At 39.4% G+C, this 17,111-nt stretch overlaps 2 long non-coding RNA genes across 3 annotated transcripts in view; both read left to right on the top strand.

Moving 5' to 3' along the window:
* The window catches only part of LOC122183735, a 12,510-nt gene extending 12,057 nt beyond the window's left edge, over positions 1 to 453 (top strand). For both annotated transcript variants that reach the window (XR_006180345.1, XR_006180344.1), the window contains exon 4: positions 279 to 453. This is a non-coding gene — a long non-coding RNA (uncharacterized LOC122183735). The remainder of the gene's footprint in view (positions 1 to 278) is intronic.
* A 711-nt stretch (positions 454 to 1,164) lies between these two features.
* LOC122183668 overlaps positions 1,165 to 17,111 on the top strand; it is a 37,387-nt gene continuing 21,440 nt past the window's right edge. The window contains exons 1-3 of the long non-coding RNA XR_006180323.1: positions 1,165 to 1,885; positions 5,683 to 5,781; positions 15,327 to 15,353. This is a non-coding gene — a long non-coding RNA (uncharacterized LOC122183668). The remainder of the gene's footprint in view (positions 1,886 to 5,682; positions 5,782 to 15,326; positions 15,354 to 17,111) is intronic.

Below are 17,111 nucleotides of genomic sequence, written 5' to 3'. Positions count from 1 at the left end.
GCCTTACTCTTTTGATTATATTGCAATTATAACATCTTGGTTATACAGTTTTTAATACAGTGAAAAATCTTTTTTAGATCTCTCTGAAACTCAATTCATTGTTTTTGTTTTTTAATTTGGGTTTTTTTTTTTTTCTTGGTTTTTTTTTTTTTTTTTTGGCATTTTTTTAGCATATTTATATATATATAAAAAAATTAGTATATTATCTATACTGTCCTAATGGTAAAACTAATAATAGAAATAGAAAACATTAATTAAGCCCTATTTTTATTTCACAGCCTGGTCTCTTGGTTTCTGCCCCTTTGGTGGGGATGGGCTTGTCCCACCAGCTAAAGAGGACAGACCCTTTGTAGGAAATGCTCCCATATGGACAACAGAAGATGGGAAGGTTTGGTGTGCTCATGGGGCTGGATCACTGCTGCAAAGGGAAGTACCTCCACAGGATTATTTTATTTTGGGCAAAACTGTTTCAAATTCTTTTTTTTTCTTTTCTTTTTTTTTTTTTTTTTTCTTTTTTCTAATTTATACTTCCCCCAAAGTATTTAATTTGGGGATGAAACAATTATAATAATGAAACGCAATACTCACTAAAAAAAATAATTCCTAATTGTGTTTATCGGACTCCGTTTCCTATAGCATCCATTTGCAGGATGTCGGGATACGACTGGGTGCATGAAAAGGACCAGATGTAAGAAAAATCAAACAAAACCTGTGCTGGCTCTCTGAGACAAGGAGCTGGCTGTGGGTGCCTGTTTCCCACACCGCAGCATGGGAGGGCTCCTGCATTAGCTAACACCTCCACCAGCCACGGTGCAGGGAAAGGTGGCCTTCGTGCACAGGGAGCAGATGCTCCACAGCTGAAGCCTTTCAAAGAAGACACCTACAGAGCCCCTGGCCTTGTGGAATAACTGGATTGTACATAAATAGTCTTTAAAGGGAGCATTGTCTGCTCCTCCCCCCCCCCCCGCCGGGCGGTGGTGGGGGTCTGTTCGCCCTCCCTCCTCCCACCTCAAAAAAAGAGAAAACTAAGTGGGTTTTTGTGTGTGGGTAAAGTAAATATGGTTGGAAAGACATGACTTGTTAAGAGCTTTTTTGAGGACCCCACACTCACAAAATCCTTTAGGTCATGTGTTTGCTTTCTGAAACATTTGGTAAGTAATAAGTGCCAAGGGACTATATGCACTCCATCTGGAATTAGCAGATTCCTCTTTGTTCAATTGTTCCTAAATTTGGAACCATCTGACTTGCTTAAAAGTATTTTGATTTTCTTTTAAATAAATATGGGAAATAAACATAGCCCGGGACCTTCAGAGAGGTGCGTTATTAGTCTTTTCCCTGGCTCCACGAGCCACACAAGTCTTAAAGAGGCATTTGCCAATTTTGATGCTTGCTCTTTGTTTATGCTAACAATTTATTTGGAGTGGCCCATCGTTTTTGCTTCCCTTTTATAAATAGTATCAAAGAAATCAGGGACGGAAAAAGAACTATTAGGTCATCAAACCTGCTCTACTGCCAGTGTAGGCTTGTTCTTCACAGTGTATTTTTTTCCATTTATTTGTCCAGGTTAAACTTGGAATTAAGTGTAAGGTCTGTAGGTCTGGTGAGAGGTACAAGAACAAGTGGAGATTTTACTCTTTTCTCCTCTCTTTACTACACAAGATAGCTTATTTCCACTCCCACCTTTCCTTCAGAAACAAGTGTAATGTCAAAAGATCAAGTAGACGCTTTCTCTTTGCAGGTGTTGTAGATCACTGCTTCATTCCTGTAAAAATTTAATTTTTGCTTGGGGAAAGCAAAAAAAAGGAAGAGAAAACAACACTTTGCTTATCTTCCCTATGCTCTATAGCACCAAAGAAAACCAGAGACCAAACCACCTGCTTGTCCGGTAAGTTTATTGAAAAGGCTGATTCCTTGAGGAGCTGTAAAAACTTGTTTAATATATATAAAATCTTCTTTAAAATAAATAGAGAATTGAAAAAAAAACCACCATAGAATCATTCAAAATTGCACCAAATGCAGACCTCAGTTAAAAGGCCCATTTGACACTGGAAATGTTTTTAATGAGAAGATTGCAAATCGAAGCTCAGAAAGATTCTCCAATGCCGTTACATTTGGCATGTAAAGAATTACATATTAAGAAGTGCAGGTCTGTACATTTGGGATAGCAGTCTGGGATAGTCAGCCTGTGTATGTTGGTCTGTTTCCATGTACTTGAATAGAACGATGCCTCTTTGCAACAGCTGAAGATGGATGATCCCCTCCGACTGCAGAGAAAGCTTAGGGAGACTTGCTTTCCTAAGTGAGAGCTGGCCTCTCTGAACTGCGCCTTACGATTCATTACAGAGCAGGATCAAGGTCCTTATCTGGTTCAACACTGCTCAGAATTTTATTTTATCCAACATTTGTTCAAAATATAAGCAAACATTTTATTTTTGCTTCAAGCATTCATGGGAGTGGAAGCAGTGCAGCACAAGCAGATACATTTTTTTTCTGTATGGCTGCAAGGTCTTTTTATTTGGTATAGATACACATCTGTAACTATTTTACCAACCCATGTCCTCTTACGTCCGGTAAGTCAAAGGAGCTTAAGTTTTCAGCTCTTGTTCTGAGTCACTATCATTCTGTTTTGCAGGTTGTTTCCAATGCATTGTGTTTCTGCAGCCTAAGGGCTTCCCAAAATCATTATTCTGTTCTAGCAAGCTGGAACTTAAACTATAGTCAAACGCTAGCAGGGAAAATCTGATCAAAACTTCTTTTCCTCTGCCCATCAGTTCCTATTCTGAGGATCAAACCTGCATTTCCTCTGTGTGGTTGAAAGTACTGCTTTAGTGGGATGAAGTGCCAGCAGCACGCAGCTGAATCTGCTGACACCAGTGTTTGGACTAGACCAAAGCATGGCGGGACTGGCTGGCTCTTTTGGAACCTAAGCCAGTGGGTATGTGCTCAGGAGTTGCACCAAGAGTTCATGGAGACTAAGATGTCTGTGCACACCACAGGTTAGCACACCTTAATCCTTCAGTGCAGATGGGCTTTAAGCAATAAGGTAGCATAGACTACTGGCTGTAGCAAATATATGTAATTATATGCATTAGTATTGTATGTTAGAAAATACTTAGAACCTTAGGATTTGGAAGGATAGGCATTTGTTGTCTTCTATACCTGCAAGATATCTGTACAGAAAAGTGTTAGCAACTGTGATAACTTTCTGAAAATGTGTCCTCCTCAAGTATTCTTTATGCCAATAGAAGAAGTAATATTCACTCTTGTTCCCAAAATATTAATTAAGACATTGCTATTAACATCTGTGGGAGTGCAGAAGCTCCAAATATTTGCATAAATGAAGGATTGGGGGTTTCTTTTTGATTTTGGCTATTTTTTAGGAAGTCTTGAAGAACAAACTTTGTTACGAGGATGAAGTTATTAATTGTAACTTGTAAGTCTTTCAGACAATGCATATGCTCATGCTTCACATTTTATAGTCTCGTTTTATATGACTTTGTATGCTCCTAAATGTCATTTAGATTATAAAAATTACTGATAGGTGGCAAAAGTCTTAGTAGAAGACAGTAAAACATGCACACACACGCAGAACCAAAAGATGTACCGTATGGTAGATGAAGCAAATCCAAATTTTAGAACAAAGGAAAAATGTTATCCTATGACAGTAGTTTCTTTTGATGCACTTGAAGAAAGGCCCCTTTGGCAGGTGAAGGTATTGCATCACACTGAGCTTAGAACTACTGACTGGTTCTGTGCTGTTTGTGGAGATGACTAAGTTGTCATTTTTAATTAGCTTTATGCTCTTCTCAAAGGCTAATTATTGTACTTTTTTTTTCAAGATTACTTGATTGGCAATGACAAGGGTGTCATGGTTACGTATTTTTAGAGAATTCCCCAACCTGCACAATTATATGATTTTCTGTTCCCCCTGGATTCTTTGTGCAGTAAAGCCTTCAGTAAAAATAATGGTTAAAAAAAATGGATATTTACTATTGATATCAGCAACAACAACAACAAAAAAAGGAGTATCTCTTGATATTTAGTCAGCATGAAAGCCTTTACCCTTAGTTTCCCACTCTGCCAGGGACACCAGTGAGGCTCTATTACCTGGACTGAAGTTACCTCAGGCAAACTCAGTTTGAGACATGAAGGTTTTCTTTCTTTTTCCCCCTCTCTTATTTCTTTACTGTTGTGTATCCTCTCAATTTCCACAAGGAAATTGAGACTGCCTTCCCGGCACATCTGTTTCAAGGCATACAGTCGAGACACTGGATACTGATGTTCAGAACCCTTTCCTCCTTGCTTACCTAAATTTAGTTGAAAAGCCCTTGAGATAAGTGTAAGAACACTGCAGCCACAGGTGAAATCTCTCATTTCTTTGGCCACTTATAGATTATCATGGTATGTTTTAGTTTGGAACAGCAGCTAGCCCAAAGGTGATGCTGTGGGAATGCTACCTTGAGGGGGGTGGGAAAAGCAAAGAGGGAGATGAAAACTCCTCTGATGTTTTTCACAATAGTTATGCCCTGAGAATCATTGCGTTACTCCCATTCCTCAACACATAAACGCACGTCAGATGTGTGGTAAACCAAATTCTCTCAGGAGCTTGTCCTGAAAGAGGGAAAGACACGATGATTTAGAGTCTACATCTGCAGCTCTTGCAGCTGCTTTGGTTCCCGCTGCTGGAGGAAAATTCCCCGCAGCAACAGCCTCCTGAGGCAGAGGTTTAGAGCAGTTCCTGAAGCAAAAGCCAAAGGGCTTTGGGCTCAATGCTATCACTTGCCCATTGGACAGGTGAGGAGCAAGCAGTGTGGTCACTTCTGCTGTCAGATGCATCACCTGCAAGTGGAAGAGGGCTGTATGTCACTCTTGTTGGATTTTTCAAGATTTTTAGAAAGGCAGATTAGAGCAGGCAGCTTCCTAAATGAGGTGCGGGTCAGCAAGGCATGGTGTGGCCTTGGCATAACCTTGGTTGAAACTCGCAGGGTGAGCTGCTGGGTGTGAAGCCTGCATGAATGTTTTCACTGGTGGGGAACATGTGGGACTTTTCTGCAAGAAGCTGCAGATATGAGGATATTCTGGAGGGAAGACTCGTGCAACCTCTGTGTTTTGAAGTTCTTCATGGTGACAGACTGGGAATGCAGCAGCAACAGCACTGTGATTCTTTCCAACCTACATGTAAAAAAAAAAACACCTCTGTACTAAACAGCTTTTCTCCCTAATGAGCTAGTAATGCATCTATGATTTCAGTAATTAAAGTAAGTTTTTATTGCTTTTTGCTTATGTTAGCACCCCAGAACAAGCAGACAAGTCAGGTAGGCTGGCAATTACCAGGGCTCTAGGAACAGGGATTCAGCTCACTGCTTCCTCTGCAGTGAGGTAAGGAGATGGGACCAGACACTAAAGGTATAAAACGCCTTAATCCTGTGGAATTTGATGGGAATGGGTGCCTAAATACTCTGGGGATGTGACTTAATCTCATTATACCTTTGTTCTTCATCTGGCATATAATAATAATAATTCCCCCCTAATCACAGTAAAATATGACAAAAAACATACTAAAGAAAACAAGATGTTCAGCTACTATAATCTTTAAATGCAAAAATATCTAAGTAATACAACATGACAACATGGTTATTTCTTTCTCGTGGATCTTGATGACATTGTGCTGTCCACTCCTAGGGAGAAGTGTTCACTTGCTTGTTGATTCACTGCTGCTTATGTTCCCTGGCTGCAATCACAGCACAGTTTCCCCTTCAGAAGTTTAGAATCGTGGAGAAGGTAAGTATGCAGCTCGACTTTCAAAAATCAGACTGCAAGTATTTATTTCTCAATGCAAAACTGAACCCTTTTCCCTTCTAAGCTAACTTTCAGCATCTCAGCTTTCTGTGTGGAGCCTTGCTTCCAGTATAAATAAATGATCCCACATTCCGTCATGATAACATATGCTCATGCAGAGCTCAAAATTAGAAGGAATATGAAGTGTTCTATTAATTGCATGAATGTTGATTGTTAAAATCATGTGCTAATTGGTAATATCTGTGTGCAGTAGGTTCCCGCAATATGTGTTAGATTACATTAACTGTGCTTGTGACTCAGATATCAGGCATTATGCATTTTATATAAGGATTTTTAAAAAACTTTGTGTAATTAAGTTCTATAGACTATCAGTGTAGAAGAATTAGTGGAAGATTGTGGAAAGGGCATATAAAGTTAGACACAGGAAGAATTCTAAACTCTCAAGATGCATCTGCTCCTCTTACTCATGGTGTGTTTCCTCTCAAATTCTCTCCAAAGTAATTCTCACCATGTTTGTCTTCAAGTAATTCCCAGGGAATCAAGTAAGAGCTCTTTCTCACAAAGGGGACTATCATGGTGCTTACAGTATACATTTGAACGTTTCCTTTTTTTATTATTATTTTTTTTTTGGCTGCACTTTTTCAGTCTTCAGCCTTTTCCTTTGCATCCCCCAGGCTTTGATCCAAGGAGCATTCAGGTACATTACAGATAAGTTAGATGATGGCTGTACTCACCTATCAGAATGAAACGTGAACATATTTAGCAACACGACACTCCTCCACCAGATGTTCTTTCTCTCCTTTCCTAATCTGTGGGGAAAACTTCATATGGATCTGTTTTGTTCATTGATGTTTTAATTTTATTGAGTGCTGTGGGTATTTATGAAAACAGGCAAGGTAGCAGGATCTAAAACTTAAAGCTGAGTACTGCAAGGGATGAGAGTTTCCTGGAACCATAACAATGAGTTCTGCCCCCTGAATGGTGAAACTATGGTGAGGGAGATGTGGGAGATGAGCAGAATCAGAAGGATGCAAACTTTGATATGCAACCCATACAATATTCTGTGCTCATCCTATTAGCAAAAAAAAAAAAACAAAAAAAACATTCATGCATTCACATTTCTGCAGAAGGAACACACTGTTCCTCTCCACTTGGACACTTACACCAGTATTGCGTTTTGGATGATACAGTTCTGGAATGGGCATGGGTACCGTGTGCCCGCCCACTGCAAGGTGGGAATAGACCACCCTCAATTCACACTGGTTTAAATTATCTCCCAAGGAAGATTCAAGGTAGCAACGATAAAAAAATATGATTCAGAGTTAAGTCAGGCAGATTTCTTGCTTGTCAAAAATAAATAAATAAATAAATAAAAATAAAAATTATATGTTCCATGGATTGCATTGAGAAAAATACCTAGAATTAATCCATTCTAACTAGCATGATTTTAATTCATTTTACAGTGGACCAGCTTGGTAATGATGCAATGAATTAAAACAGGTTGTCTGAGAGGAAAAATGGATGCTGTTTTGATAAAAAGAGCATTTACAGAAGTGATAGAAGTCTTGAGCCTTATTAGAGCTATTACTCCAATATCTGTTGATTTACTGGTCTTGTAACAAGCCAACCTCTCTTGGGTTCAAGAGCTTAATATTAAGGCACACTTCACTAGTTGTCCTGAGAAACCCACAGATTTAAGAGGAAATCAGTTTTAGCCCCCATCCAAAATGCTGATGCTGAATCAAACAGTGCATGAACTATATTCACAGTTTTAATTAAAAGAAAAACTGACAAATTACTCATATTCTACTGTTCCTAAGATGGTTATCCATTATAGAAAGGAATATTTTTTTCTAATATACATGCTCTCATACATGAAATGGTTTCTAGATTTATTTTATTATAATTGTAAACTATGGCACAAATGCTTCGTCTTACTTCTTTTAAAATCTTTTCTAATTTCTTAGCAATCCGTCCCTCTACCCTCCACCAACTCTGATCCACAAAGTGATGCATTAAAAAGGGCAAAAAATGTGGGAGATGAGATGACCATTGGAAATAGGTGGAAAAATTAACAATTAAAAAACAAATAATAATATCCTGAAGGAAATTGCTTACTAATTTTTAAGATACAAAGGTTAATCTAAAATGACTACTAGTCCTCAGAAGGTTAACTGCCAAATTAAATAGCAGGGACATACAGTGGTCACTGGCTACCTAGGGGAATAAGCTGCTAAATTACTTACTTCAGTTCATGTAACGTACACAGAGATTAGCTCCTCATGGCTCTGCCTGGCTTTGCCAGGGAAACTCTGCTTGTTGGAAGGTTTTGTCCCCATCCTGTGCTCTGAAGGGTCTGGATTACTGGTGGTCACGGTGGGATAAATGGAGGCAGAAGTAAACTGGGGAGAGGGGTAAGCTGTTGCTCCATGGGGAATAATAATGATGAAAATCAAGTGACTTCAATTAGTCTTGCATAATGACTTATACATGGGTCGCTGTTGGCTGTGGCATGGTTCCCAAGTTTGGGGTATGGGCTGGGGTCGATCCTGGCAGAAGCGGTGCACCCCAGACCGAAGGACGTCACTCATTGTAAGCAAGCCGAAGGGAATCCAGGACAATGCTGGATGCGTTGGTGTGGACTGTTCTTTTCCCGTTACTCTTTGTTCCATTGTTTTGAGCTGTCAGGATTTGGCAGCCCGGAGGTGGATGTCTCTGCGTAACTTACTGTCCTGGAGTGCTGCTCCAGAGGAGCCTGCAGTGGCCCCAAATGCTCCGATGCTTGCCCCTAACGTTAGGCTGTTTGTAAGGCTGTGTTCTCCATTGGTGCCCCAGTAAAAGCCCCAGTGCAACTAACCCAGTAAGAGTGGTGCTGGTCCCCAGGGTCCATTCTACTTCATCACTCCCATGCATGCATCCTCCACTGCAAGCAGCCCGCATGGCTGGACACCATGCAGGGCATTGCTCAGACCACACTGAATCACGTACCCATGTCCTTTTTACAAAGTACCTTTTGCTACCTGCCAGACCACTGGGCTGGCAAAAATTATTTCTCCCCTCCCTTCAAGAGCGATGGTTTCCTGCTGTTCATCCAAACCATAATAAAACCTTAAATATATACTGTGAAAAATGTTATGCCTACTTAAGCAAGATAGTTGCCTGTAATAGTGAGCCATAAAGCAATCTGAAATGTTTATTGTCTGTTCCCCCAACTGCAGTTTTATTTCTTTCTAGCAGTTTTTCTATCTACAGAATTTTCTCCACGTCAAAAGTTTCAAAAGTAGTTTTTTCCCTTTCCCTGGATACACAGTGATTATTTGCAAGCAGATCCTGCTGCCAGTGCAGATATGCACATGCATTTTTTCAAAACTTGCAGTTTCTTGAACTTGTCTAGGAAAAAAAAAAAAAAAAAGCATTTATATCAATAGAAATCCTTGATATGATACGCTTTAAAGGGCAACCTGGCATCTAAAGGAGCAGATAACGTAAAACAAGATTCCTTTTGTAAGGACTGAAATAGGAAAAGAATAGAAAAAGGGAAAAGGGAGGAAAAAAAAAAAAATAGGGGGTGGTAAAGATGTTGCTGCTGGATCTCACTCCAGAGACACAATGTGTGTTTCATTGCCACGAACAAACTGTATCCAGGGAACAAGCAAATGAAAAAGTGAGGACAGGAGATATCTTATTTTTGTTGTTTGTTTCCAAAGAGTCCACCCCCACATAGGTCACTTGGAATTCATTTGTCTACATCCTGGACTGCACGTAGGGGAAAAAAAAATGCCTGGGATCTGAGAAAGAGGAATGCGATAGGGCATGGGAATCACAGCGTCACGGTGGTCACCAGAGCATAGTTTGGCTTGTCTTAAAACAAGCAAGCACCGTCGGACTTCTGTAACACCAGCAAATCGGCCGTGCTATCAGGCTACCTATCTGGGGCTGAATGCCTGAGAAAAAGTGTGTGGGCTTTCAGACGGAGCCTGGGGCGTTGCAGGGCTCTCAGAGCTGCTGCTTTCCTCTTGACATCCAGCACTGCTCGCTGACCTCGGCAACAATCCAGTGTACTGTTACAGTTCATTTCAATAATTAAACAGTTCAGGGATGGCAGAGCTTTCTTGTTGTCAATAGAAAACCAGGACTGCAGTTGTGTGTTTTTGGTTTTGTTATTGTTTTTTTTTTTTTTTTTTCTTTCTCTCCCCTTTCCCTCCTCTGAAATCAGAAGTGTTTGTTTTTAATTACATTAGCTAGAGACAATTAATTTCACAATCGGAACAAAAAAAAAATGTTTTGCGAGAAGGACTGGCAACTGGTAAATGCAATTATTATTGTAGCACATTTTCAAAGGGAGAGATCTCAGCTCCAACAAAGTCATATGTATAAAATTTCAGTCATATAATATAGCCTCAAACAGCAGATTTACTTTGCAAAAGATGGAACTGCTCTCCCATCTGGAGCTCTCTTCTGTTCCTGCCACGTGGACCCATTTGATACCCGCTCAGAAGAAACACCAGCCAGCACAACAGGCCACTGCCCATCAGCTGCTCCCAGTAAATGGCTGATGTGTTACTTCAAACTTGCCTTACGTGGAGATGATTAATATTAGCCTCCTTTTAAGTGCTGCCTTGCAACAACAACTTAAAAAAAAAAAAAAATTCTCTGTGCAAACAGCAGCATTTACATTTTTGCTGTTTGAGCAAAAATGAAAATAATTCAACTTTATGTCATGGGTGTCTTACAACATGCCCTACAATTAAAAGCTTATTTTTTTGAGGAGCTGGCTGTGCCCCTTTCATTGCCCATCTGGCTCCCTCCCAGCGGCTCCCAGCCCAGCTTGGGGCTGCTTCTTTCTGCTGTCCCCACCGCCTCTCCTCTGTGCTGGGCTGTTTTTTCCCCTGTACATAGCTGTGCTTTGAGATGGGAGTTAGCAAGACTCTGCAGGGTACGTGGAGAAAGTTAGATATCCCATGGCAAAAACCACAGCTCTAGGAGGCTGAGCAGCAAAATGCTTCTGTTGAACTCCTAAAGCATCCCAAAAGAGAAGGGGCACTTGGGTGGGCAACTTTTGGCTTGCAGTCCCGCAGGCATGGTAAGTGGCTTCTTCATAGAGTAGGTCCTACTCCATGTGGTAAGAGACATGATTTTATTGTGATTTTTTGGAGGAACTCAACCCTTGTGGAGCCCTCACTTTAACCCAGAAACAGGGAGGTGAAGGCCGTAGAAGAACAGACATCAATCATTTCTGTCTGTAAAAGTTTTGCTTTATGTGGAGGTAGCTAAATACTTGCTGAGGAAGTCCCAAACGTGAAGAAGCAGCATCTCCAGAGCTGGGACTCCTTAGGGGACACAGCTCTGTTGGGATGGAGCTGGTGGTAACATCTACTTCCATCCATTTTTCAAGGCTGCTAAAATATTTTACTTTAAAGCGCTGCGTAATTTTTTTAAGAACTCTGTTAGTTGCCTGACATACTCGTGTAAAAGCTAAGGCATCCATGAGCTCTGTTCACAAAGTAGCTAATATATGAGGTTGATTTTCTGTACTAAAGCTCTAAAAGAGGAGTTAAACATGATCATGCCGCACTGTTCTGCTCTATGGGCAGGTTCCAGTTGGTTTTTGTTTGTTTGTTTGTTTGTTTGCTTTTTGGTCTAGATATCTATCTGAACCACCTGGGAGACGGTCTTCCTACTGCTTCCATCTATTTGGCCCAGACCTGTCCTATCATGTGGGAATCTCTAGCCTTTTTTATAGGATGGGGCAGTGTAACTGTGTAGAGGCACAAAGGTAGTTTAAGGACACTTAATTCTTGCTGCCACTTGCTATTACAATTATTGATGAATGCTGTTATTATAGGGAGAGGCCTCTCAGTGTGAAAGCATTTTTGTTATTCTTCAGTCTCTACCATCATATTTTTTGCAGAAGTTACTCATGACAGATGCAACTTTCCTGGCTCCAGAGGTAGTGAAAATAAACCATTACATATTGCAAAAACTTATGAAAACAAAACAACTGGAATTCCCATGCTATGTCTCTGTTCTATCTGTAACAGGCTGATACCAAGCTTCTGAGCTGTTATCCTCAAGGATATTGCACAGTAAGGTACAAAATCTTAGAGTAAAGGTTAAGAAGCAATATGATCCTAGGAGTAGCAGTAGTGATCCTATAAAGACTTGTTTAAGAATGATTTCAGTGGTCTACTATTTAAATTCCTCTATAATAAAAAGCAAAATAATTAATTTTATTTTCTCTTACCTTCTGTAGGATGCAAAAGAAAATATTGGTTGATACCAGTAACTAATGTTACCAATGGAAATGCTGGTGGTACATCAGCTGTTCACATAGACTTGCTATATTCTCTTTTTCTGCTGCAGATCTCTAACTCAGTTCATAGAAAAAGATTAGAACTGCCTGAATGTGTTACAAACTGCAATGTGGAGAAGAATATTAGTCTCCTTAGGCATGACACTGACAAGGAGTATTGAGCCTACTCCCATCAATGTCACTGGTAGGCTCAGACCCTCTGAATTCTGGTTGTCCTCCTAAAGTAACACAGACATAGTGGACTGGGAAGCAAGAAGTTTATATTTAGATGGCTGCTTCTTTTGGAGCCAATTGCAAACCTAATGACATGATTACAGCACTGAAAAGTGATCTAAAGTAATAAAACGGAGGATATTTACCGTGAGGACAGTTGTGTTTTGTTGTATGCTTAAGAGAAAGAACATGTTTGGCTAAGATACTTCTAACACATGGCGTGTTTTTTTTTCCTCCTTTCTTTTTCTTTTTCTTTTCTTTTTTTTTTTTTTTTTAGCACGTAAAGGTTTCCAAACAGAGTGACTCATGAGTACAGCACTCCCATTCCTGTTTCATTAGCTGCCTCACTACATAGGCACTGAATTGCTGGGAACACAGGATCTTTTACAAACTTATTGCTGCTGCTTCTTCACCAGCAACTTGAACTTTTTGGTGCTTCAGATTCATTACATTTTCATTCTTTTCTGCCTTCCTGGTTAAAGATGTGATTTCTACCCATGGGAGGCTCTTATTGTTTGACTAAGGGAAGTAGGCCAGGTAGGGATATAGAAATTCTACAGTCAGGGAACTTCTGGTTTTTAGGTCCCCCATCTCTTCTGCGTTTTCCTTATTCCTTTTCAAAAACTTAACTAATTGCTTACTGATATAATTGAGGTTTCCTGACTCCATGATTCATGCAGTTCTCTGTTGTTTAAAGACTTTTTAATTTACATGGGAAATCTATGTATGACTAATTTATACCACTTGATTTCGTTTTTTCCTTTTTCCTCCTGTTTCCTTTTCAGCTTGCTCTTTAGCTGGAATGTTTTCTCCTTTGTATTATTAACAGACTGATGCATTAACTAGCAAGCAGTGATCCTGTTCTCCTGAAGCTTCAACTCAACAGAATTCACCATCCTCTGTATTTCAGAGCAAGCTCTCCCAGCCCTCTACCATGACATTACTGCTTCATCCTGGGAATAATTCACCTGATGCACCCTGAGACCATGCTGCCTTTTTCACAGGGTTATGCTAATAGCGAAAATTAACAGCTAATAAACTCAGTTCTTCCTGTTGCTTCCCACTTGTGTTGGGTAAAATGAAATTTAATGTTTATGAACCACATCATAGTTCATAAAAGTTTTTGTATTTTTTCCACATCTCTGATTTTTCTACTTCTGTCTGAAAGCAAGGGAACAAAATCTCTCCCCTGCAATCTATATATTGGAGCTCCTTCTTCAAGTGAAATGGTCACTTGGTTAAAGAAATGTTTACCTGAAATGGGGACAGTTGATGGAAATCTCTGCTACCCTTTCTTCCAAGATATTTTCTGGAATCTGAGTCCATGTTAAACTGGCAGTAGTTTCACCCATCAGTCCAGGAGGCAGGATAAAGCAGTAGTTTCAATGTTTTCTTCTTCTGCTCCCATGTGTGTGTCTTCCATCAAGGGCTGTGAAATGCATAAAGCTCTTCCTTGTGGAAAGAGGGATTTCTCCTGGTCCTGCAGGTGTAGCACTTCTCTGGTCCTTTTTCCCTAAGCTGAGATGAACTCGCTGTTGTTTCTTCTTAGTATCTCCCAAGTGCATCTGTAGAAAATTGGTAGAAGGTGTTCTCCAAAGGTGAAGAAAAATGTCACAGGCAAAATGCGGAGTTGAGATTTTGGTTTACATGACTGTCAGCTGTAGAGGGACATCAAATTCACTTTTATCTCCCCACCATCAAAAATGTAAGAGAACTTATGCATTTTTGCTGTTTAGATGGAAGAATCTGTAAAAAGGAATAATTGGGTCTTGAGGAGAGATTGTAGAATTTGGTTTAGAATAATGCAGTAAAACTAAAACAGTGGAATTTAATGAGGGAATTTCCTCTTTTTATTAAGCTTTCCAGATTCCAGAGCTCCAGATAAAGATCTAGGTGTTTTGCTGTTTGCTTTATCTAAAATCAAAAAGCAGCTTTTAAACCACAGTTATGGTGATAGACACCTGCATAAACTCCTCTTGTATTAACTCCAAACTGTGTTAGCACTGAACAGCATAAACATCCCTCATCCATTAGCTAATTCTGCTACAGTTGACTCTTGATTTCACAAGAAAATAAATTAACTGAACATAAATATCTTGAATTGAAAACAAACCATGGTAGTAAAAAAGAAATAAAAAATAAAATTACAATGAAACAAAATGAAATACATTAAAGTTAGAGTAAGTGGTTATCTGAATCAGCATAAAAGAATCTATACACAACTGCTGGATGGTGTAGTTCAGTGGAGGATGCCTGAATATAGCTGCAGTGATGTCTTTCCAAGGGAGCCATGTCTCTGGTGCCATACTAGTAATTCTTTCCTGGCAGTATTTTCCAAAATTGTGGTGCTAATATCTGACTCAGAGGAAAAAACATTCAAAAGATAAGTGAAAGACCTTCTGTGGGTTGTACCCTCAGATCAGGTGAAGGGCTCTGTTGCTCAGTGGTTGTGTGTGAGGACTCAGGCTCAGTTCTCACGTTGTCATGCATTGCTTTCACTATGCAGAGTGAAAATGACTATGTGGAAAGGAGATGGGAGATTAATAACCAGAAAAGTTCATTCTTGCCTCACACTAGTTTTGCTTCACTGTACATTATGAGGTGAGATTGGCTAGCTGTACAGTGAGATGAGCATCCATCCCTTCCATAACATTCAAAACACTCAAAAAAAAAAAGCAGCAGTGAATCTGCTGATGCAAGGCTCACAAAAAGTTAATGATGAAGGACCAGTCTTCCTTTGCTATTGCTTAGGTTATTTTCATTGGTCTTTTACATGAAAAATATTATTCAGCATTGAATAAATGGATTACTCTATTACATTTGCTCACCTTCAATCTCTTACTCTCTAACAGATACTTAAAATTTCTCCTCACTGTTATTTTTCTACCTTGCCAATATTCAATTGCTGTATGGACAACTGTTCATAGTAAAGAGTTTTAACACTTTTACTTTAGTTGCCAGTGTGAATTCTAGTGGCTAATATGCTTGATTTTATTTGCAGATGAGATGTGAGCTTTGGCTGCCCTGGGTAAGTCACCTCCTGCATACTTGGATGTCAATGGATTAATACTGAGTGGGCTAAATTTGACTTTCAGGTCTCCTAATTTGCTATTTACTCTTGTGTATTTGGTTGGACCAGGCTCTGAGCATCCAGATGGAGCTATAGGTGTCCCTCTTCATTGCAGGAGAGTTGGACTAGACAACATTTAATGGTCTCTTGCAACACAAACTATTCTGATTTAATGATTTTTAATTACCTGATCGGAAATTCTCTAAGAAAGTGAGTTTTGAATAAGTTTCAACATCCTTGGAGAAAAGTGTCTTCTCCCCATCTCACCTAATATTTGCTTCCAATTGAAGACCAGTTCCTCTGCTGTCACCTTGAATCTCTCCTTCCTTGGAGTGGACATTCTCCCCAATGGGGCTCCAGCTATAGATTTCAGTATAGCAACAAGTTGCTTAAGCAAGATTGCCCTCTCTTTAAACCTCAACAAGGCCTTGCAACCGATGCCACATTATATCTCCCAGACTTCCACATCACTGTGAGTGCCACAAGCTTTGCTAAACCCCACAGTGCATGTGAGCCACAGCTCCGTGCCTCTGTGCAGGGAGAAGTCCTCTCTGTTATGGGGTATAGCTAATTGCACCATGCAATTGGTTCCCTTACATGCTTTTGGAGGTAAATTTTTCAGGTTTACATTTGCTATCTGACTGGTTGTAGTTTTGAAAATTAATTTGGATGTTAACTAATATCTGGTTCATATCCTTGAGGATTAATAAAGATTGAGTTACTTATGAATAGGTATTCCCAAGTTTTTTATAGCAATTGTTTAAAATACTTGAAACTACATCCTTAATAAATGTATTTGAATTCCAGCAAGTAAATACTTCTTATGCTGCTTCTGATAGTTTTGACCCACTTGACTAAAGAAAGAAAGAAGGAAAGAAAAAAGAAAAACAGCCAAGAAAAATGATCCAAGGTACAAAATGTAAAGATGTCTGAACAGTATTGAATATTAAAGGCAGCCATCCTATCAGCATTGATACAAATATATATGAATCTGGAAGATTTTGGCAATCTCTTCAGAATCCCCAGATGGCATTGGTTGCAGGCATTGCTGAGAGGAACTAAATAGTCTTTCAGATCAACACACAGGCATAGGAGTTCCTATGCATTTGTTGTTGACAGTATTGGTAAAAGTGCAGCAATAAAGTTTAGTAAAATTTTTGCTTTTTGTAATCATGGGCTTACCTGGGTCAAGAACATTAGTCATGGATATTTGTTACAAACTGCAAGCTCATAAAAGATAGCATATGGCAGCCCTGAATTTCTTGCTATATGAAGTTAAATTCACAGTAATAGCATCTGTGCAGAATTTAGGATCCCAACAATTAGAGTGAGGTCAATGTAAGTAAGGCAACAATTGCTGGAATTCTGTAAGTCTGTGAAATAGGTGCAAAATAAGCAAACAGTTTCTTATTAAAAAAAATAATAATAATATATATATATATAAACAGTTAACTGCGGTGTGAATGTTAAGTGCTCAATATTGAGGTCCAAAAGGAGTGCTGTAATATTGTGGGTTATGTTACTGACTGTAATGCACGAGCAGGGGTGCATATGGAGCACAATCTTTTTTGCTTTTTGTTGGTGGTATAACAAATAATGAGTAATATCCACTGCGTAGGACCAACTAATGAAGTTATTCTCTGCTCAGATTCCTGAATGTTTATAAATGAGGAAAGGAAAGGAAAGGAAAGGAAAGGAAAGGAAAGGAAAGGAAAG

This window comes from Lagopus leucura, unplaced genomic scaffold (genome assembly GCF_019238085.1).
Source record: "Lagopus leucura isolate 7727_CA_CO unplaced genomic scaffold, USGS_WTPT01 Super-Scaffold_100019, whole genome shotgun sequence".
Taxonomy (NCBI): domain Eukaryota; kingdom Metazoa; phylum Chordata; class Aves; order Galliformes; family Phasianidae; genus Lagopus; species Lagopus leucura.
Note: the sequence above shows the minus strand (reverse complement) of the source record. Positions and strands in the feature narration are given on the sequence as shown.